The sequence below is a fragment of the Rhinopithecus bieti genome, unplaced genomic scaffold (genome assembly GCF_001698545.2).
Source record: "Rhinopithecus bieti isolate Rb0 unplaced genomic scaffold, ASM169854v2 scaffold_5130, whole genome shotgun sequence".
Lineage (NCBI taxonomy): Eukaryota > Metazoa > Chordata > Mammalia > Primates > Cercopithecidae > Rhinopithecus > Rhinopithecus bieti.
In genome coordinates this window covers 930,142-936,141 of record NW_016804792.1, presented here as the reverse complement: position 1 = coordinate 936,141, position 6,000 = coordinate 930,142, and positions in this window count along the sequence as shown.

Here is a 6,000-nt window from a genome sequence, read left to right as displayed (position 1 = left end):
AACTCAAGCGATCCTCCCACTTTAGCCTCCTGAGTAGCTGGGACTACAGGTCCATACCACCACCATGCCTGGATAATTTTAAAAAACATTATAGACACTGAAGTCTTGCTGTATTGCTCAGGCTGGTGTTGAACTCCTGATCTCATGTGATCCTCCTCCCCTGGAATTCCAAAGTGTGAGTATTACAAGCGCGAGCCACCGTGCCTGGCCTTGATCACATTTTTTAACTAAAAAATTCCTTAACATATCATATTTTTCTGTGAAAGGAAAAATATCACAGGAAAATGAGTATTCACTCCTTTCTTATCCTGGCTGGTAACTGTGAGCTGTCAGAGTTGTCTGTCTCTCTGGTCAAAGGTACTGTGAAGAGCTGTGCATCTGAGAAAGTATACTTCCTAGACAAGTAAGTCATGACCGGAACCTTTTTCCATGTTTTGAATCTTTTCCATTTTATAAATAATCTTGTTCTTCTTTCAAATGTTACTCCAGCGAGGAAGACAAAACCAGTATTTATAATCAGCATACTCTTTTAAAAGATCATTAGCAAGATTTCATGTTTTGCTATCTCATGGAAAAAAAAAAAGTAAGATGAAAGCTTATGCTGCTGAACTATTTAGGAGCATAGAATTCCAAAGGAAGTTTTAAAAGACTATGTGTTTAAGAATTAGAGCCCAGAGGAATTGATGTGTTCACACTAAAATGAATAGTGTTGTTCATGTGGAAGGTTAGTTCACATGTGACTTGATTACAGTAGTCACCAAGCTCCACCCTGACTTTCCCTGACCTTCACTGTCCAATGGATCTTAACATCCAGCTTGGAGATGCATTGTCTTTTTTTTTTTTTTTTTTAATCTGAGACAGCGTCTTCCTCTGTTGCCCGGGCTGGAGTGCGGTGGCGCATTCTTGGCTCACTGCAACCTCTCCCTCCTGGGTGCAAGCGATTCTCTGCCTCAGCCTCCCAAATAGCTGGGACTACAGGCATTCCCCACCACGACCAGCTACTATTTGTATTTTTTGTAGAGAAGGGGTTTCTCCATGTTGGCCAGGCTAGTCTCAAATTCCTGGCCTCAAGTGATCCACCCACCTAGATCTCCCAAAATGTTGGGATTATAGGTGTGCGCCACCACGCCTGGCCGCCATCTCATGTTTATACCTCCTCAGAGGCCTCCTTTGTGGCTTTCAAGCCCTTTCTTTTTCTCCAATGGGGATAGGCAGTGTGTTATAGCCAATTGTTGTATCAGTTAGTATGACCCTAGGCTTTGAGATTTTGTGGAAAATGAATTCCCCAAGCCAAAAAACAATTGTCAGTTTGTGTGACTGATTTCAGATTAATTTTCTGTTCTCAGCGCTCGGTGGGCCTAGCATGGTAGTGATCTAGTAAACATATACACATATAATGGAAACAAAAAGCTCATAAAATAGCAATTCTTACTACATGTGATTACATGATGACATTTGCTGTTCTATACTCTTCTATTTTATTTTACTTATATTTTGGAGATGGAGTCTCACTCTGGTGCCCAGGCTATGGTGCAATGGTGCAATCTAGGCTCACTAGAACCTCTGCCTCCCAGGTTCAGGCAATTCTCCTGCCTCAGCCTCCCAAAGTAGCTGGGACTTCAGGCGCACACCGCCATGCCTGGCTAATTTTTTGTATTCAGGTAGAGATGGAGTTTCACTGTGTTGCCCAGGCTGGTCTTGAACTCCTGAGCTCAGGCAATCTGCTTTCCTCGGCCTCCCAAACTGCTAGGATTATAGGTATGAGCCACTGTGCCCAGCATACTCTTCCATTTTATCAACACCACCACCACCACCACCACCACCACCACCACCAACAACAACAACAACAACAACAACAACAAAAACATGCTTCTCACAACCTACTAAATTGGTTTCTCAGCCCACGAATGAGTCATGACTCCCAGTATGAGAAGCATTGGCTCAACACCTAACAAGGCACATTGCATTGAGTATTTGATCAGTATGTATCTTGAATAACATAGTTTTTGTAATTTATTTTATTTTATTTTACAAAGGCCACACATAGATTTTTCCCACTGCTGCTTCTTTAGTGACCTTTCCTCTATAGTCCAGCTCCAGTCTTTCAGTTTTAGTGCACAACAGAAATTTGTAGAATACTCAGAAAACTTTGGAGTAGGAGCTGTAAGTGGTAAGGAGACACAGTGATTTTGAAGCATGGATAAGACTACCAGGTAACCTACAGGACTCCCAGTTACATTTGAATTTCTCATAAACAACGAACACCTTTTTAGTGTAAGTTTATCCTGTATATTGCATGGATATACTTATGCTAAAAAAATTATCTGTTCCTTATCTGGAACTAAAATTTAACTGGGAATCCTATATTTTTATTTGCTAAATATAGAAACTCTAAACCCAAAGAACTGTGTTTCTCTCTTACAGTCAGCTAATTGAGCTGAATTTCATTTTTCTCATTTATAAAATGTGAGAGTTTACTTGAGAACCACTAAGGTCCTATTTAGGTGTAATTTTTTATGGTTTTAATTTTTTAGTTTTATTTTTCATGTATACATAAGATTTGTACATATTTATGGGGTACATGTGATATTTTGAGACAGACATGTAATAAGTATCCATCACCTTAAATATTTGTCATTTCTTTGTTGTAATCACTTCAAATCTTCTCTTCTAGCTATTTTGAAATATACAATTATTGTTAATTATAGTTGTCCAATTGAGCTACCAAACACTAGATCTTGTTTCTTATAACTGTATTTGTGTACTCATTAGCCAGCTTCTCTTTACCCACTGCCTGCTACCCTTCCCAGCCTGTTAACCACCAAATATTCTATTCACTGTCTCTATGAGATCCCGTTTTTTAGCTCCCCCGTATGAATGAGAACATGCAACATTTGTCTTTCTGTGCCTGGCTTATTTACCTTAGCATAATGTCCTCCATTTCTATCCATATTATTGCAAATGACAGGATTTTTTTTTTTTCCCCCGATGGCAGAGTACCATTCCATTGTATGTATCTACTGCATTTTCTTTATCCATTCATCTTCTGATGAACAACTTAGGTTGATTGGCTTGACTATTGTGAGTGATGCCACAGTAAACATAGCAGATATTTCTTCAACATACTTATTTCATTTCCTTGAGATATATACCCAGAAGTGGGATTGCTGGATCATATTATAGTTCTATTTTTAATTTTTTAAGGAAGCTCAATACCGTTCTCTATAGCGGCCATGCTACTTTACATTCTCACCTACAGCATTTGCAGTGTATGAGGGTTCCCCTTTCTCTGCATCCTCACCACCATTTGTTATTTTCTGTCTTTTTTTTTTCCTTTTTTTTTTGAGACAGAGTTTCGCTTTTGTTGCCCAGGCTGGAGTGCAATGGCATGATCTCGGCTCACTGCAACCTCCGCCTCCTGGATTCAAGCGATTCTTCTGCCTCAGCCTCTCAAGTAACTGGGATTACAGGCATGCACCACCACACCTAGCTAATTTTGTATTTTTAGTAGAGATGTGGTTTCACCATATTGGCCAGGCTGGTCTCGAATTTCTGACCTCAGGTGATCCGCTTACCTCAGCCTCCCAAAGTGCTGGGATTACAGGTATGAGTCACCACACCCGGCCTATTTTCTGTGTTTTTGATAATAGCCATTTTACATGGGGCGAGATAGTATCTCATTGTGGTTTAAGGTATAGAATACTAGGTGTTGAATGAATAATATTGAAGAAAATTTTGATTTTTATATTTATGCTGTGATCAAATTATGGGAGTGTATATTTAATTTGTAAAAAATTAAGTGATAAATTCCTAAGAGAAAGAAAGAACAATGTGTTCGGTGATTTTGCTCAGTCTTACTCTCAAAATCATATGTACTGGATTAAACGCATGATGTAACTCATGAATTTGTTATTTCCTTACTATGTCCTAATTCTTGTAGGTTTCTCATCATGAGAGAATCTTGCTTGTATGGTAATTATGGATTGTGTGTCTGCGATCTTCCTTCAAAAAAGGGGTTGTCATTTAATTTCAAGGAGGGCAATTAGCTGACAGCCTGTAATATGGCACCTTCAGGATCAACTGCAGCTTTTGAGCTGAGTTCATGCTCCTTTCACACAAGCCTATGCAGTGCCTGAGCATGGCAGAGGGCACTAGGGCCTGGTGTTTTCTGCCCAAGACTGGGTCCTCTAATGGGTACTCTTTGCACTGGAGCTCCCTGTTGGCTTGGCTATAACTTGTCAGATCTACGAGGGTCTCCTTGTCAATTTCTACTTTTTCCTTTGTTTTTTTTTTTTTGAGGTGGAGTCTCACTCTGTCCCCCAGGCTGGAATGCAGTGGCACCTGCAATCCCAGCACTTTGGCAGTCCAAGTCTTGAGGTCAGGAGTTTGAGACTAGCCTGGCCAACGTGGTGAAACCTCGTCTCTACTAAAAATACAAAAATTAGCCGGGCATGGTGGTGCATGCCTGTAATCCCAGTTACTCTGGAGGCTGAGGCAAGGGAATCGCTTGCTTTTTTTTCCTCCTTTTGTCTTTCACAGGCATTAGCCCCCCTCCAGTGAGCCTCCCTCATACACCCTGCGGATTCTAGGCTCCCTCCAAGTCCTCAAAGCCTCAAGAGGTTGTTCCCTCCTTCCTACTGAAAGCCAGTTTTCCCGCTGCATGGGGAGGCACTGCAGAGTTCTCACTCTTGCAACATCACAGAGCCCACCTCAGAAGGTGCCCCACCTTTTCTCCTGGCTACCAAACCAAAACTAAAGTTAAGTCACAGCTTACTTATGATGTGCTAAGCCTGTTGAAGGTGATATGCCAAAGGATGACTAAGACAACCAGCTATACTGGAGGAAACCATGGCAGTTCCTATGGACTGGATTTTGAGGGTGCCTGATTAAGGTGTCCAGAAATAAGATGGGGACACTCTTAACATATGGGATTTAACACCAGGGAAGAATGCAAACTTCTTGAGAGAATGACTCCTAGAAGTCTGGAAAACAATCTGGCCCCCATACTGAGTGAAGATCCAAGGCTCAATGGCTATGGCAGATGGTAGAAGAAAGGACTAAAAGGCTCAGCCCAGATGCCATGCTGGAGAGGGTGTAAGATTTGAGGCCAGGGAACCCACCAGAAGATTATGTTCCCCAGCAAGGCCCAGACAACTCACCATTCCTGGGCTGCTGCACATGTGCTGATGAGACAGGCACCTGCATCTTTAACTTTTGTGAAAGTTCTGTTCTGCAGTGGGGATGATGGTGTCTCAAAGCAATAGATATCAGGCAGTAACATGTAACCACCAGCATCCAGGAGCAATTTGTAATGATTAAGAAGATCACAGTGACAAGGAAGATGGACAGACTCACGGAGAATTGTGGAGATCATTTATACAATGAAATAGAAACAGTTTTCTAAGGGACAAAATAGGTAGGTAGTGAGTAACAGTACTGCCCAATACATGTAATCAAAATAACAAATTCTACACCAGTAGGATTATTTTTCTGATCCACAGTCTGTAAATTCTGAGTGGGACCTGGAGCAGGAAAAGGGTCTGCCCCAGGCTATGTGCAGGCATCCCTGCCATGCGCGCCATGTGTCAGTGGTGGAAAGTGATGCAGGGATGAGTTCATGACAGTGGGGGATTCTCAGTGCAGAGCCCTGGGGTTCTGCAACAAGGAGAAGCCATTTGCAATGAAGAACTATGCATCATCATCCCACTGTGCCCTGGGAGGGAAGGAATGTTTGAGACTAAGTGACCATGCATCCAGGCCTTCTATTATGAGCTGGGTTCTGCCAGAATCATAAATTCATCAAGCCAGACAAGCATCATAATAATCTATCACAAAATGGAAATGGAACAGCTGAGATTGAGCCCAAGCAGAACCAGAGGGCATGAGTACACTGCATGACAGCCTTGTGTCCCTCCCTCACTTCACACTGTTGGCCCTGTGGGGGTCCCATAAAACAAACTGAGGGAAGGAAAATAAATTACTAAAGTTGATCAACAGGTA